A 17,491-nucleotide genomic window follows, 5' to 3' on the forward strand; every position below is an offset into this window, starting at 1 on the left:
CCATCTACGTGAAGGATCCAGGGCTCCTCATCCCAGTTCGCGCTTGGTCTAACCAGGAGGGATGCCACACTGGCTGCTACTTCACGGGGTTCGGACTCGTTTGGCTTGGGAGCTCCGAGTTCGCCTGAACTGGGGATCTCGGGCTCGACCGGCTCGGGGGCTTCGAGGCTAAACGTGCATTCTGCGATAAAATCTGCCAAGGCTTGGGCCTTAATGGCAGTTCTTGGCTTGTACTGGAGATCGTACTCGCTGAGTTCGATGGCCCACTTCGTCAGCCGACCGGAAACCTCAGGTTTGAGTAAAACTTGTCTCAGAGGTTTGTCGATCAGGACGATGACGGTGTGAGCCTGGAAGTACGGGCGGAGTTTTCGTGCTGCTACAACCAGTGCATACGCTAGCTTTTCTATCTGCGAGTACCTTGTCTCTGCTCCCTGCAAGATTTTACTAACATAATATATGGGTCGTTGGACCCGGTCTGCTTCCTTTACTAGTACCGAACTGACCACCTCGTCGCTAGCCGAGAGGTACAGTTCTAAGACTTCGCCTTCCTCGGGCCTAGCCAAGGTTGGCACACTGGCGAGGTAGCCTTTTAGCTCGTCAAACGCGAGCTGACAGTCTTGGGTCCATTCAAACCCTTTGCCTTTGATTGCTTTGAAGAAGGGTAGGCAACGATCTGCCGACTTGGACATGAAGCGGCTATGCGGCCGTTTAGCCTCTAAACTTCTTTTATTTTCCGAGGTGGTCTCATATCTAGGATGGCTTTTATTTTGTCCGGGTTGGCCTCGATACCGCATCGATTGACAACGTAGCCCAGGAATTTGCCCGATGTGACACCAAAGACACACTTGTTGGGGTTCAATTTCATGTTATACTAACGCAAGATTTGGAAGACAGAATCTAAGTCTTGTATTAATTCTTGTGAAAACCGTGTTTTGACGACCATGTCGTCTACATAGCACTCTATCTTTTTGTCGATCAGGGGCCGAAACAGCCTATTTACAAGTCTTTGAAAGGTCGCCCCGGCGTTTTTTAACCCGAAGGGCATGACCTTGTAACAGCATAGACCGAACTCGGTTATGAAGCTGGTTTTTTCCTCGTCGGATTGGTCCATCCGGATTTGGTTGTAGCCTGAGTAGGCATCCAGGAAACTTAGCAATTCATGTCCCGAAGTCGCGTCCACTAGGCGATCGATCCTAGGAAGGGGGAAGCAGTCTTTCGGGCAAGCTCGGTTCAGGTCGGTGTAGTCGACGCACATGCGCCACTTGCCGTTCGCCTTTTTCACCAGCACAGGGTTGGCCACCCAGCTCGGGTAATGGACTTCCCTTATGAAGTCTGCCGCGAGGAGCTTCTCGACTTCCTCGTCGACCGCTTTCCAGCGCTCTGGGGCTAAGTTCCGTTTCTTCTGTCTAACGGGTCTGACTAAAGGGTTAGTGTTAAGTTTGTGAGTTATAAGACCAGGGTCAATACCGGGCATATCGGCCGCGGACCATGCAAAAATATCTAAATTTTGAAGTAAAAAACTTACCAGTTCGGTCTGTAGGGGTTCTTTGACAGAAGCACCAATCTGGACTGCGCGAGCTGGGTCCGTAGGCGAGGTCGGGATCGCGACTGTTTCTTCTGTTGGCGAGGCTCGTTCTTCGCCTTGCTCCGTAGGCCGCTCCAGATCGAGGTCGCCGGCCGGCTTGGACTTGCCCTTTAGGGCGGCAACGTAGCACTTGCGGGACTCGAGCTGGTCGCCCCGCACTACCCCCACACCGAAGTCCGTAGGGAACTTCATGGCCAAATAGTAGGTGGAGACCACCGCTCGCAGGATATGCGTGATTGGCCGCCCTATTATGGCATTGTATGGGGAGGGGGTCGCAACCACCAGGAAGTCGTGGTTGAGTCTGACCGCACAAGGCCACGTGCCGACTTCCACGGGCACCGTTATTTTTCCAAGGGGCCTGACTTCCTCCCCGCTGAAGCCCACCAAGGGAGTGCTTGCAGGTTTTAGTTCGCTCCTTGGTAACTGTAGCCGATCAAACACCGATTTGAAGAGGATGTCCGCCGAGCTACCTGAATCTACGAGCACGCGCCTAACCTCGAAGTCTTTGATCCTTAGTTTAATGACAAGTGCGTCATCGTGAGGGTAGCGAACTCCTCGCGCGTCGTCTTCTGTGAAGAGAATTGGCTCTTCGGTCTTTGGTCTTTTCGGCGGGTTCCGCTCCTCGAGGACTGCTTCGCGAACTGAAGTCCGGGCCGCCGCCGATGTGCACCCTGCTACTACCGAACCTCCCACAATTACATGGATGGTTCCCCGAATTGGCCTCTCTGCCGGAGGTTGTCGCTGCATCGTTTTGGCAGGCCTGCTGCTAGTCTCGGGGGCGTCCTTTTCGTGCTCGCTTGGCCGATCCGCTTTATTGCTATTATTGTTATGCTGTACAAAGTTCCTTAAGTATCCACGACGGATGAGCCCCTCTATTTCGTCTCGGAGGTTATTGCACTGCTCGGTACTGTGACCGTGGTCCCTATGGAAACTACAATACAAATTCTTGTTTCTTTCGTTCGGATTTCCCTTTAGGCGAGGTGGCCATCTCACGTACGGGGCGTCCTTAATCGTCATTAAGATCTCGGTCCGCCTCGTGTTCAGTGGCGTGTAATCCGTCCGAACAGGCAGGGGAGCTCGGAACGACTGGTTCAGTTTTGGGTCCCGGGCCGGGTTTTTTCGGTCGGTTGAGTTAGAGGGCTCACCGTCCCTCTTTCTTTTCTCGTTTCCGCCCTCGGTTCTTTGGTTGATTTCCTCCTCAGTCTTCATGAACTTGTCCGCGAGCTTAAGGAACTCGGCCACGGTCGCGGGCTGGTTAGCTACCATGTGCCACTTGAATTCCTTGTGCGTCACCCCTCTTTTTGCTGCGGCGAGCTGCACCGCGGGGTCTAACCGCAGTATCTGTAAGCATGCCTCGTTGAATCATTTGATGTAGCCCCGTATGGGTTCTCCTTCCCTTTGGACTACCCCGAAGATGCTTTCCTCTGCTCTGGGGCACCGCTTGCTGGTGTCAAAGTGTGCAGTGAAGACCTGCACGAACTGAAACCAACACTTTATCGATCCGGGGGCCAGGTTCCTGTACCAAGTGCGGGCTACCCCCTTGAGGGTGGTGGTGAAAGCCACGCACATGCATGATTCACTGGCTCTGGCGAGGTGCATTTGGGACTGGAAAGCGTCCACGTGGTCGTTGGGGTCGAAGGACCCGTCATACTTGTCTAGGGGTGGGAGCTTGAAATCTCTGGGCAAGGGGACTGCCAGGAGTTCTGATGCGAAGGGGGAAGGAACTGAGAGAATCGGGGCAACTCCTACCTCGTCCGAGCTCGCCTCGCCTTTGGCTCTGAGCTCTGACAGGACGCGGGTGGCGGTTCGTCGACCTCGACGGCGCCTTCGCTGCTGAGTGGGCCTTGTACTGGCGCTGCTGGCCTCCGTGTTGCCGAGCTCGATGGGCCCGGAGTGCTGGTAGTCCGCTGCCGCCAGTGCGCCGAATCGGTTTTCCACCAGTGGGGACTCCGGTTTGGAGCCCCGAGGTGCCGATCCGCCTGCGAGCCGCGAGGCGGGGATGACTTTTCTTTCTCTCCGGCCTGGGGATGAGGCCTGGCTGTTTGGGGGATTCTGGGGCCTAGAGGCCTTTCCTTGGTGGAGGCGCCCATCCTGCGGAGAGGCCTTGACTGGCTTCGGGGCAGGGTGGCGAGGTGGAAGTAGTGGTTGGTTCGGTGTCAGTTGGGGGAACTGCTGTTGACAGTGGTACTGGGCGAGGTTGTGCAACACTTGGTGCTGATGAAGCTGGTGTTGCTGGAACTGTTGCATCTGGGCTTGCATTGCCCGCATGCACTGCATTAGGTCGTCCAACCGATTTTGACTGGCTGCTAGGGGGACGGCGGTTGGTTCAGTGAGGGTAGTTTCGATGGGGAGAGGAAAGGGGATGTTTGCGGCAGGTAGGCTTATAGGCGCCACTGCTTGTGGCGTAGTCAGATTGGGGATTCCATCCACTGAGAGGGGGATGGTGAACTGCCCAACGCACACCACGGGAACTTGGGGCTGTTCCCCGGTGGTGTTTGTCTCTGTGCCGCGTCCGGCGTTGCTGGATGAGGCCATGAGTATTGAGTTTTTCAAAGAAGAAGAAAAGGGTATGAAAGTTTTGGAGGGAGGCCTTTTGAAGCGTTCCCACAGACGGCGCCAATTGATGATGCACAATCTGGCCGGTCTAGCTGTCAATGATCTTGCCTCTAAACTGAATAACAAGGACTTGAAACGGAAGGAGAAGAAAAGCTCCGGGGAGAACCCGGCGTAAGGGCTCCGAAGCTCAAGTTAGAATCCTTCAAAGGCAAGATAAACCAGATAGCGCAAAGTTAGCATACCTCGTTCCTGGAGGGGTAGGAGCCTTTTATAACCACCTCGTGCACTCATTTCCAGGCTTCCGTCAAATCGGGCATGATTACTTCTGGACTCCTGCCAGTTCGGATGTCATTTCTTCTGTCCGGACAGAACCGCCACTATTCCTTTTGTCGGAGCCTTCTCTGCGGCTAGTGACGACGATTGCAGGTGGCAGTAGCAAGAAGCCGTTTGAAGTGCGGATGTTAGGCGTCAAATCCCAAATCAGTCAGGTGCGTCGCCTTTGGATACGGACGTCCTTGGTGTCGGGTACGTTTGGTCAGCCTAGTGTTTTGGAAGCGAAGTGTTGGAGTGGCGAGCGAGGTGTTTTGAGTTCGGTTTGGAGTGTTCCGAGCTGCCATGGGCCAGCTCAGGTTAGCTTTGTGAGGCTTGGGGCCAAGTGTGCTCCTTGTAGGGAGCTCGGGTTCTCAGTAGGGAGCTCAGGCTCTTGGCGGGGAGCTCGGGCTTTTAACAGGGAACTCGAACTCCCAGTAGGGAGCTCGGACTCGTGGTAGGGAGCTCGGGCTCTTGGCGGGGAGCTCGGGCCCTTAGTGGGGAGCTCGGGCTCCTAGTAGGGCGGTCTGGAGTTCGGGCTCAATAGCGAACTTGGACTTTGCTCTCGGTGCTTGCTTCGGGCGCTCTACTGTCCCGAGTTGCTTGTTTCTGCCACGTGTCGGGTAACTGCGAGGTCGGGCCAAATTCCCCTTCATCAATTACGATTGGATATGTATCTCATTAGTCGTGCATATCAATATGATATGCCTTTGTATCAAGTCGAATTGCACCGTACGGAAGTGTATCCATGTCTACTTTGATAAAACTGTACATTGAGTACTTTTGGATTGTTTTTAATACAAATTAAAAATAGTAATATGAAAAATGAAATAAATAATTTAAGATTTAATTTTTTCAAAAAATTAAAAAAAAAAACTATAAATTATAAAAATAATAAATTTCATCTACCTTATATGATTTATATATTTTATTTTACACATATTTATATGTTAAAAATGAAAATATTGTTATTATTTGAAAAAATAGTTATTATATAAAATACTAAATAAATAAATTTTCCCAACAAAATTAATGGAAAACAGAAAATTATAATTATAAAAACTGAAATAGATAATTTAAGATTATTTAATGTTCCCAAAAGATTTAATAAAATCTGAAAGTTAAATATAATTTATTTTGTCCACCTTAAATGATTTTTTTGTTTTATTTTACAATTATGTGTAAAATAAAAATATTATATGCTAAAAATCAAAACATATTTACTATTTAAAAAAAGTTGTTATTTAAATAAAATACTAAAATAATAAATATTCTCAAAAATTGATAAAATTTGAAAATTTAATTATAAAATTGAAATAATGATAATTATTATACAATGTTTGAATGCTCTAGAGCCCCAGTATTGTTTATTGTAATATTTCTCTTTATATAACCTATTGAAGTATGCATTTCTCATGTCTTTATATATTACTCATAGATAATTCAGCTTTACGTTTACTATTATTAATATATTTATATGATTTATATGCATTTCACTAGGCTATCCAAGTGTTTCTATATCTTTCGTTTGTATCCATACGTTTCCAAAATGTATCTATATCCGTAGCCATATCCATACCCGACTTACCCGATACAATATCCAATACCAATACTTTAATCCTTACAATTACTATTCTTGAATTATACTTACAATTACTATACTTGAATTATAGGTGTGACACAAATGAAACATGGTGCGAGAAGGGATTTTTTTTTCAGTCATTCAATTGAGACTTAACGAGCAAGCTATTAATTTTCTATCAATGCATGTAGTACATGAATAATTTTTTGATTGACGGTTCACATACCACCTGTAATCACTTCATCCCTTGATAAACAACAACATCTTGTCCTCGAAGGATGTCCATAGGGGTTGTTCCTCGGAGCATACTCCTTGGATGACTAAGCTTATTGTTCCTTAGAAAACCCATCCTATAGACCGCTTTGACCCTTGTTTTAGGGGTTAATTGTGTTTGAAAATTCTTTAGAATTTTAAGGGGTAATATCCAATAATTAGGCAAAATGGTAAATCCTTTTTTTGCTCAATAATGGATACACCCGCCATTAAGCAAGGGGCTAATGTATGAGGACAGACTCATATACCACGGGGAAAGACGTATTTTCTAACTATAAAAGGCAGCGCAACACCCTCTACTCAAAATAAATCATTTATTAATATAAATACATTTTGCAAAATGAATTTAAGACTTATGAAATCCACTACCAATAGTTTTTGGCTTACATCAAAGAGAGTATATTTTGAGATATTTTCTTGGTTAATTTGACAAAGTGCTAGCTTGACCCTTCATAATGATCACATACTAAGTGTTATTCCAATCTACTCCAACATATCTAAGTATTTGGCCCTAAAAAGATCTCATCAATTGGCATATTGAAAGCAAACTAGTCTAATACTTAATAGAGTACCATTATCAAGTCAGAAGATTAAATACAACTTTCTGATTTCATTCATCTATCTCCAATGTCCAGGGTTAAACAAAAAATGGTCTCATTTAGTGTTTCTTAAACACTCATTCATTGTATCTTAGGCCTAACCCAAGTAGGTAAGACTAACTATTCCACTAGTTCGACAGCAAAGTGTCAACCTTGTCATCATAAATGCCTTGAATTTATAAATTGGTTGAGAACATTTAGGCTTACATAAGTTTCATAAATGTATAATCAAGGAGTATTATAGAGAAAGAAACCAAAACACATGAAATAATAATGAATTGATTTTACTCATTAATAAATATCATTAATGTACATCAGTTTAATGGAGTTGAGGGCATACACTATCTAATAGGTTCAATAAATATGGACTAAAGTGGTGTTTGATTGCACTTTTCAGATGTCTGGGATCTGAAAACGTTGCTTTTCATACACCACTTTCATTTGGTATTTCTTCTTATTACTAGATCTGAAATCCAATTTCAGATCTTACTTCCTAAGAGGTGGAGCGGGTCCTTAATGCAGTCAAACGTAATTCATAGGTGTGTAAAAGACATAAGTGTCCTCAAAGAAATTTAAATATGACATGGTTTGTCTTTCATATAAACTTGGAAATTAAGTCATTTGAACCCTTACTACGACCTGAACAAAACTCCACCGCCACCACCGCCAATACAACTTGTAGCAGCAGCTCTCTCTCTCTCTCTCTCTCTCTCTCTCTCTCTCCCCCCTGTCTTCCTACTACAGTGGCAATGGCTCCCTCTCTCTCTCTTGATCTCACTGCAAGTTGCAGCAGCGACAATTCTCTCTCTCTCCCTCTCTTCCCGCCACAACGGCGACGATTCCCTCTCTATCTCTCTCCCCCATCTTCCTATCACCGTCGCCGCAAGTTGCAACACTTGCAGCGACGATGGCTCTCTCTCTCTCTCTCTCTCTCTCCCCTAACCACGCTGCAAGTTGCAACAATGGTTCGGGGAGTAGTAGTAGTTTAATATTTTTATAGTCATTAGTTCTTTTTTTAATTTTAATCATTTCATTTATTAATTAGTAATTTTTAATTATTAACTTATTATTTTTTATTTGTATTGTTTCAATACTATTTTGAGGTTGAAACTTATTTTTTATGAGATAATGCACATTGAACTCAACATTTCCAAATACTATGTTGTAGGGGTAAAATAGTAAAATTAGTGAATTTTAGTAAAGGATTGATCGAACACAAAACTTATGGCTTCAGAGCTTTTAAAAAGTAGAAAAGCACCTATGCTTCTTTTCAGATTTCAGACATGAAAAATATCTTTTTAACTTTGTAGATCTGAAATTTCAGATTTGTCAAACGCCACCTAAATGTTTATCATTTTCAGATCATGTGAGTAGATCCTACAAAAATTGAACGCCTCTAGTCTCTCTATGAACATTTTTTCAGGAGTACAAAATTTAGCACCAGTCTACCCTAAGTACTTTGCACCAACTAGTTTACACCAATCTATTTGCATTGAGTAGTATTAAGCTGATTCTTTTTCTCTTTAGAAGCTCATGGTTTATATATTTAGTTATTTTGCTGGCCAATTTATTGAAAATGGTTCAGTAGCATCACTTTCTGTTTAAACACCTTGCTATCCATGTTTAAACAATCAAAAAACTCATCATCTGAATCTTTTATACTCCAATCAATTCATATGGTTGGTAACATAATGCTTGTTCTATCCTATATTTCAATAATATCCTTGAAATGGTGCATTTATTTTAACATGATTTAATGAATGAATCAAAAAAAGTAGAAAGATGGTGAATTTTCAAATAGTTTATATGTATTGAAAATCTGGTGAGGATGAACATCAAAGAAAATAGAAAGATATATGTTAGATTTTCTAGTCTATGGAGAAACAACCTTCTTAAATATATATATATATTAATAAGAAAGGGGTGGTCTCCCCTTTCGCCAAGTGGCATCAGTAATTAATTATAACCAAGTGCCCCATTATTATAAATAATTAATAATTGATGTTATGATAAATAATTAATTATAAGATTAGTGATTATAATTAATAATTACGGTTATCATAAATATTGTTAATAAATGGATATCTACTTTAATTTTACTTTAAATTAAAATTATAAATACTGTTATTAATAAATACTTTAATAAAATAAATATATATTTACTTTAATTTTACTTTAAATTAAAATTATAAAAACCATTATTAATAAATTTAGTAATTATTGTTATATTAAAAATAATTAAAAATGTTATTAAAAGTATTGTTATTGATTATTTAATAAAATATTATAATTACTGGCTATTACTAATAAATACTGTTAATTTAATTTAATTTTGTTATTATTAATTTAATGAATATTGTTAATAAATCCTATTCATAAATTTAATAATTATTGTTATATTAAAAATAACTAAGTAATATTATTAGAACTATCATTACTGATTATTTAATGAAATATTATAATTACTTACTATTATTGATAAATGCTGTTAATAATTAAATATTTAAAAATAATGTTAACAAAAATCAGCAAAAATAATGTTTGTCTTTTTGCTTATTGAATTTCTTTGGTTTAAATTTTTGGGTTTTGTGCTTTGAAGATTACATAATATTAGTTAAAAATGCTATTTGCATTTAGCTTAATGAATTGCTTCAAGGTTCTAAATATCGACACGGGTTGATACATACGCCCTGTGTCGGTGCTTTTTTTATGTTTTACTTTTTTTTTCAAATCAGTTCAGAGGGGTCGGTTTAAGGCCTAGCTACCCTCTGAACCAGTGGCTGACCCGATACAACCCTTGTAGGAGCATATCGAGGAGCTACCGACACGATACGTATCGGCCGATACGAGCCGATACATGCCAATACTTTGAACCTTGAATTGCTTTGGTTTACATTTATAGATTTTGTGCTTTGAAGATTTTACATATTATAAGTTAAAAATATTGCTATTTGATTTTTTTTTAATTTTATAATTGTTATACCTAAAATTGTCAAATAATGTAACAATAACAATTGTCAAATAATTATAAAAATTATCAAATATAAATTAAAATAAATTACCATTATTAGACATAAATTACCAATATTTATAAAAATTACTAAAAATAAATCAAAAGAAATTATCACAAATTGTACTTTGAGACACGTATTACCTCTGCACTTCTTGAAGGTAAATCCCGACCATCGTTTAGCATGTCTTGAAGATTTTGAGGAAGTATGGATATTATCCTTCCCACCCGGTGTTGTACATCACTACATGCTCTAGTCACCTTTTCAAGGTTATCTTCTATCTACTTGAATCGTTCATTGCTATCCTCATGCCCACAACCTCCTCTTGTTGATGTAGACTCTAATGCTCTATATCTACAACTCATGCTTAGAGTGGAAAGAGTAACGCCCAATCCATACATTTGCACGTACTCTATCGCTCCGCTCCAAATATTTGATCAAAATCATCATCATTAGGGATTGAGGACCCACCAAAAGTCATGGCCTGTTGTGATGCCAGGTTCTCTAATTGTTCCTACAAAAGACAATATAATTATGAGGCTAATATGGGGTTTTTATACTAAATCATATAATTAACATTATATAAACAAACCATTGCCCTTCCTGATTCTGCATCTACAGGCGCCCCATCTTTCCTTCGATTTGTTTTGATCCACACAACTCCCTTGCTTGGTTGTGCCCCATCACCGGTTTCCTACATCTATATCCATACTAAGCATTAGACATTAGCACCATTTTCAAGTAGTAGTATAATTAACTAATTATATTACCATCTCATGACGCAATCTTGCATTACTCTTAGTCCCCCCAAAGTGTGCGTATTTTTGCTGGGACCGATTTCCTCTGGCTATAGCACTCCATTCTACAATTTTATAAAAACTACAAGTGTAAGGCCATGTATGTTGTGGCACTCAAACAATATAGGTTAATCAATATAATTAAGAGATAATACCTTGCCCTCATCAGAGTTCCAAAAAGCGACAAGAATCTGACATTGATCGCTAGGAACCTTATTTGGGCAATTCCGCATTGCCTCATCAGGGGTAACTAGATCATAATACATGGCTTTCAAATCTGACTTGTAATCTTTCCATTTTTTTCCAATCGAGGACAATACCCACTTTCTACCTTTGTTGTCTATCTCAAATTTACCCTACAAAGAACACATTTAAACCAATGAATTAGCGATTAATGTATGAATTCAAACAAATAAGCAGACTTAAATAAAAAAAATTATACCAATACAAGGTTCCAAATGTCCTCCTTACGTGGAGTTGGAATGATTGGAAAGGTGGTAGAGATGGGACCACAGATTTAAGTCACTGCATGATTGGCTGGGTCAATCAAATTTGAGGGTGACACATGGCGCTGGATGGCATGGACTAGTTGGTGGATGATGTGGATAAAAGGTGAGGGCAGGAGGGTTGGTAAATGATTGTTACAACAAGGCCATGAACTCAGGTAAAGTGTACCAAGGCAAAGGTCACAATGAGAAAAAAGAGGCAGAAGGTCGTGATGTGCTTGCCTGGAAAGATATTGATGGAGGACAAAGGAACTAGACTGGACAATGGGTGCTCAATGCCATGGCTATAGCTTGGGTACCTCCTGAAGAAGGTTTCATTAAGCTTAACTTTGATGCTAGCAGCCTGGGGAATCCAGGACCCACATGAATTGGGGATGTTTTAAGAAATGCAGATGGCAGTATAGTTGCTTTATGTCCAGGTCCTATTGGTGTGTGGAACTCTCTTCAAGTTGTTCTACAGGGGGCACAACTTGCTAGGGAGTTAAGGGGGACTTGAAGCTGATAATTGGGTGGCTAAGGAATCTAGATTCCAGACACTATTGTTTGGGCCTACAGGGAAGCTATGAAAAGAGTCAAATGGTTGACCTCCAATATGACAATAAGAATTCAGTGGGAAAGGAGGTCGGCTAATGGGATAGCTGACTGTTTAGCTAAGCAAGGGGTGCATAGGGATCATCTTTTCTAGGCTCAATTGTAATATGGTTCTATTTGGTATTGGGAGGCTGCATCCCATGCCACCTTATGGGAAGTTCTTTGTACAAATTGCTTCTAATGAACTATTAATAAAATATTTCTATTACTTACCAAAAGAAGGCTCTTAATACCTAAAATAGTATCATTACAATCGGCAATGTTGTTACATTTATCAAGCACTTCTCTTCATTGCTCAGATCATCAAGTACTATCTGCAACTATACATTTATCAAGTACTGACTTTTAGGAAATGTTGGAACTATTATTAGCTCTTTTATTTTCTTTTCAGATAGAGAGAGAGAGAGATCAGGTTTATATCTGGATGCAAGTAGATGCACATGCAGGTTAAAGGGTTGGATCTGGGATAGGTTATACTAAATTGGGCCAGATATGAATCATGCTCTCTGAATCTGATATAGCCCTTTTATGGTGAAGTTTGCTGTTTTTGTTTTGTCATTGAGGACCTTGGAGGAATCGTTATGGATCAGTTATAGGTTGGCAGACAATTGTGGGATACTCTCTTAGAAGACAACAAAGAATGGTGATTGGCATGTACTAGAGCAAGGAAGAAAGTTGAATTTTGATGGTTGCAACTTAGGGCAATCCAGGTTCTTTGGACATTAAAGGGATAATAGGAAATGAAAGGGGAAACATTCAGTTTAGTTTCTCTGGGTCCATTGTTGTTGAAAAGTGGTTAGATAAGAAAAAGGCTCTAACTGCTAACCCGAAATGCTTGTTCGGGTGGATCCCTAGAGCTAAAAATACTTTGCCAGATTCTCTAGTTTGAACAGGGGTAACAACAAACAGTTTTGTATGAGGTAATCCATGACAAGGAGCAGATTTGTATGAGGTAATCCAGGCCCCACCCAGATAGAAAGCAAAAAATTCTTCTTAGTTAAAAAAAAAAAAAAAAAAAACATTATTAGCAAGCAACAAAGTCCTAGAGAATATTTAAAACCAAATCTTATTAAAGGATAAAATGGTATAAGTAGAACCATTAAAAAAATAAAATAAAACAAGGAACAGTTTGAACATAATCAAAACAACAAAACAACCACCTAGGTCAGCAGTTCAGCCATCTAGGTCAACCCCTGGTGTCATCATTATAAAAATAAAAAATTCAAAATAATTAAAAATAATATTCTACAACTAAAAATTTGCTTTTGATAATTTATTCTACTACTAAAATTAAAAGATAGAAAAGAAAGGATTTGGCAAAATGAACCACTATTAAGGAGCTCAACAAAATCAAACTTTACAAGGTCCTTTGGACTACATGAATGGTTCCAAGGATGAGAAGGCCATATACAAGCAAGGTTCAAAGTATCGATACGATACGCATATCGGCAGTATCATATTGGTACTTAGAAACGCCCAAAACTCTTTTCTTTTTTAGATTTTTTTCAAATTTTGGTTTTTTGGGAAGCTAAAAGCATGTTTTTTATTATTAAAAAAAGTTGGGGTTTCAAAACACCTAGAAACAGGCATTTCGGAGCGTATTTTTTTCAAAAGATACAATACGATACGCCCAATACTTTAAACCATGTATACAAGAACTTCATTCAGCAAAATTTAATAAAAACTCAACCAGCACAAAAAGGAGAGATCAACAGTGTTATAAACCCACCTCAAAACTAGTGGGTCTAGCATGCTAACACATGGACAACATGCAAACACATATCACTTGAAATAGCACTTCTTGTTACACACGCTGATGATGCACCAAGCTGAATTCAATGAAAAGATTTTTGGCTTTTGAAACTCTTGGACAATGCCATAAGAAAAGGGAAAATTTCTTGTAGCAACAGAATAAATTTTATTCAAGCATAAAAAAGAATAAGATCCCTGCCATCCAAAGGGTGGAAAGCAAGAAACAATGACAATGAACAAAAGGATGGCAAATCTAAAAGTAAACATCACATAGAAGACTTTACAAATTAATTATTAACCACGAGTTTACTTTGATTTTCTAGAAGATGGCATGCAGTAATATGTCTAAGGAGACTTAATGACCTGGATACCCAAGCAATGTATTATGGATAACTTGAAAATTAAAACCCACTAGCATTCCTTTAGGTTATGTTTGAATTAAGGTGTAAATCAAAATGGACAAGGAATTGAGCAAACCAAGTCCATGTACAGGAAAAGCAGTCAAAATCATCAATATGATGTTGTTATTTCATTACTGTACTGCATTGGCATTTTTCTTTTGAAGAAGATAGCTGTCTATATTATACTAGAGCCGAACAAGTTGTATTTAAGAAGGTTTTCATAGCTATACAAAGAGAAAAAGACAGCCCTCCTTAAGTATTAAAACCAAGGAGATAAAGAGCTATTTACTGTGGGGAGAGAAAAATAACATTTGTGCCCCTGATCTTGCAAGCCCATCTATCACAGCATCTAACTCTATTGGTATCCACCCAATTTTAGCTGAAGTGGGTTCAATGGTTTCATACTCTCATTAAAGGTTTCAAGAACTCTGGTTGTGTTAGCTGAATCAGCACTCTGGTCCAGCCTTGAGTCAAAAAGAAGAAGAGGGGAGGGGAAGAAGGTATTCAATTACTTGCCAAAAATACCCTTGAATTCCTTAAAATTTATAACTAATGGATTATACATTTAAGGGTTGATCAATTCCATTCGCCACAGGCATATTTCAAATCAAGATTTTTACTTCCTTTTGACCTAGTGACCAAGATAATGGCCTTGACATGCTTATATAGCATGACTCTCCATGTTTTGAAAACAGATGAATTGTGAGCTTTCATACTCCATGTTTTGAACACATAGCTACCAGATTGTCTTATTTGGAAAGGAAAACCCAGTTCTGGATGGTGCCACACAGACCTGATCAAAACTTTACTAATTTGCTTGCATGAGTGAGTCCCAGGTGGCTAGGCCAGTCTGTGCATACATTTCCAATCCAGACAGTCTTCCATGTAGACTGTACTGTTCGATACATCATTTACCAGACTTAGGAATGTTCCAAGAGTTCTGATTCTGTTTCATACTGAAGAGAATGTTAGGATAGCTGACCTTGGAACAAGGCTGATGATGATGACCACATATGGTGTTAGGATGAGTCCATGGAATCAACAGGTAGGTTTTCCTCTACTAGTCAGCAAATTGGGTTAAAAATGGTCGGTACCTTCAAATAAGTTTGGTATCACTTTCAATGTAGATGCAGAATAGTAAATTCATTGATCCATTCACTATATATGCATACATACATGTACAACACATATATGCACACATATACATGCATATATGTATGTATGTGTTTGAACTTTGAATAGAATGGAATGGAAGAATGGGAATTGTTAATTGGGCATACAACGGATCTGAATCAACCTGTTAAAATGGATGGTTAAGATGCTACCTATATTAAAATGGACCGGATATTGTTCCCATTTATGAGTCCACTCAAATTCCAATCTAGATTTGGGAAGGGGGAAAAGCCCACAGGCCAGAACTTTTCAAATTTAAACCTAGATTTTTATTGCATTTTGCAATTCCTTGACTTTTATAAATTTTTGGTTTCTAGTTTAATTCTTAATAACAAAAAGTATCCAATCTGAAGCTACTTTAATTCACCCACAACCATTTCAGTGTTCTTTTTTATTAGAAAACTAAATCTAGTCATATAAGGCATATTTTGACAGAAATATATAATGATGCCCAAACACTTGTGTCATTTCATTGTCTACTACGCTGGTACATTTAATTTCCTCTCCATAGTGTCCATATTCGATCATATAATTTTCTTTTATTGCTAGTAGAATTTATACTCTATGATTTGATATTTTTACTCAATTTAGAATCAACGAAATACTAATAAAGAAAAATTAACACACAATCTGCTACTATCATATCTCAAAAATGCTTGTAAGTTCAAAAAAAAATATCAAGGTTCAGCGGCGTGCTCAGCCACCTTGCCTTGGATTACTTTTTGGGATAGTCAAATGATTCCTTTCTTTCCTTCCTCCCTTTCAATTTCTTTGAAATTCTGATGCATCTTGATGCATGCACTAGTGAATGGGCTGGGTAGTGATTCCTATTCCCTGAGCCTGAGGCCTGATAGCTGATCGCTAACTTTATTCCATACTATATGAGTATGAGCAAATTAATAGGTGTGGCTGAAAAAGGTACAAAACTACAAATTGGAGGATTCAGAACTACCAACTGCACATGGACCGCCATGTGGGCCATTCGCTAGGGTTTATGAATCATGAATTTTTCTTCTTAGTTAGAAGGGGGTTGGTGGCAATCAAACTTTTATAGACTTTCGTTCAACTGGTTATCAATAAAATTAATTCTCCAAATCCATTGTTTGGGAGTTACAGAAACAACCAATGTAGCATGATTAATTAAGAATTTATGGATACTAAAGTATACTAGTCCATAGCCGATCGATTATTGCAGGTTATATGTTGTAAAAACAGTACATATATATTATCATTAACAAACACTTGTGTCAACATTCCAACCCTAAATGCAGAGGGTGCACATCTACTAGAAAATGTCACCTTCTTCAGATGCATCAATTAATTAAATCGACAAAAAAATACACAGGTGTCAAACTCTTAGAAATGATTCCAAGCAATTTTACTAAGTTATAACCTAGGTTTTCTATTTATTGATGAGGTTTCAGCAAAATCTAAACATTTAGGAACTTTATTAGGATCAAATGCCAATGTGCGAGAGAGAGAGAGAGAGAGATTTACCTGTCGATCTTCCTTTTCAGTTCGAGTTTCAGTTTTTTGCTCTTTCTTAAATCAAACAGAGAGAGAGAGAGAGTGCGAGAGAGAGAGAGAGAGAGAGAGAGAAAGAGAGAGATGACTAAGAGAGAGAGAATCGGCTGGGAGAGGAGAGGGCGGGAAGAAGACGAATCGTGAAGAGGGAGAGGTGCGAGTGTGTGACTCAAATTGGGGCAGTCGATCGATCTTTTAGTTCGAAAACTGCCACTACAAATATAATTTTTAGTCGATCAATTTCTTTTTCTTTTAATACATTTTTTGTTTTATTACCAAAATACATAGAATTTGTATTGAATGGTTTCGTGGAAAATGAAAACCGAATGAGATAATTAAATCTGTACAACTGACTCAATAAACTTGAATTATCCTTCGAATATAAATATGTGAGGGAAGGGTAGAGTGTCGTGCATGCTTCCTCTAGGATAGTCAGGCCCGGCATGGTCCACAGAACATGCCCATACACGCCTGGTCCGAGCGGGCTTCAGGCCTTGCCATGGACCTGGGCCAGGCCGGGCTGGGCTACAGGTCAGGCCTTGGGCCTGGGCCAAACCAGGTTAGTGTTTTTTTTCATTTTTTGTTAAGTAAAGTGATACAAATTTTGGAAAAAATAAAAATTTAACAAAAAATTCTTAACAAAATACAAAATAAACAACAAATTGGAAAAAATATTAGATATTTTATTTAATTTGAATTTGAACAGTACAATGGATGAATGGAATGAACTATAAAAACAATATAATCAAAATATAAATTTAAAATAAAAAGAATTACAATGGTATTATTGAAAAAATAACAAATTATTTAATTAAATTTGAAAAACAAAATT

The 17,491-nt window shown here is 39.5% G+C and overlaps 1 long non-coding RNA gene across 1 annotated transcript in view; it reads right to left on the bottom strand.

Annotated features, from left to right (window-relative positions):
• LOC104589556 (uncharacterized) overlaps positions 1 to 16,909 on the bottom strand; it is a 33,986-nt gene extending 17,077 nt beyond the window's left edge. The window contains exons 1-5 of the long non-coding RNA XR_733977.3: positions 16,633 to 16,909; positions 10,868 to 11,068; positions 10,686 to 10,777; positions 10,508 to 10,615; positions 10,059 to 10,429 (exon numbers count right to left, since the gene is read on the bottom strand). This is a non-coding gene — a long non-coding RNA (uncharacterized LOC104589556). The remainder of the gene's footprint in view (positions 1 to 10,058; positions 10,430 to 10,507; positions 10,616 to 10,685; positions 10,778 to 10,867; positions 11,069 to 16,632) is intronic.
• Between the last annotated feature and the right edge of the window lie 582 nt (positions 16,910 to 17,491).

Source organism: Nelumbo nucifera, chromosome 4 (genome assembly GCF_055504915.1).
Source record: "Nelumbo nucifera cultivar China Antique chromosome 4, China Antique-T2T, whole genome shotgun sequence".
Lineage (NCBI taxonomy): Eukaryota > Viridiplantae > Streptophyta > Magnoliopsida > Proteales > Nelumbonaceae > Nelumbo > Nelumbo nucifera.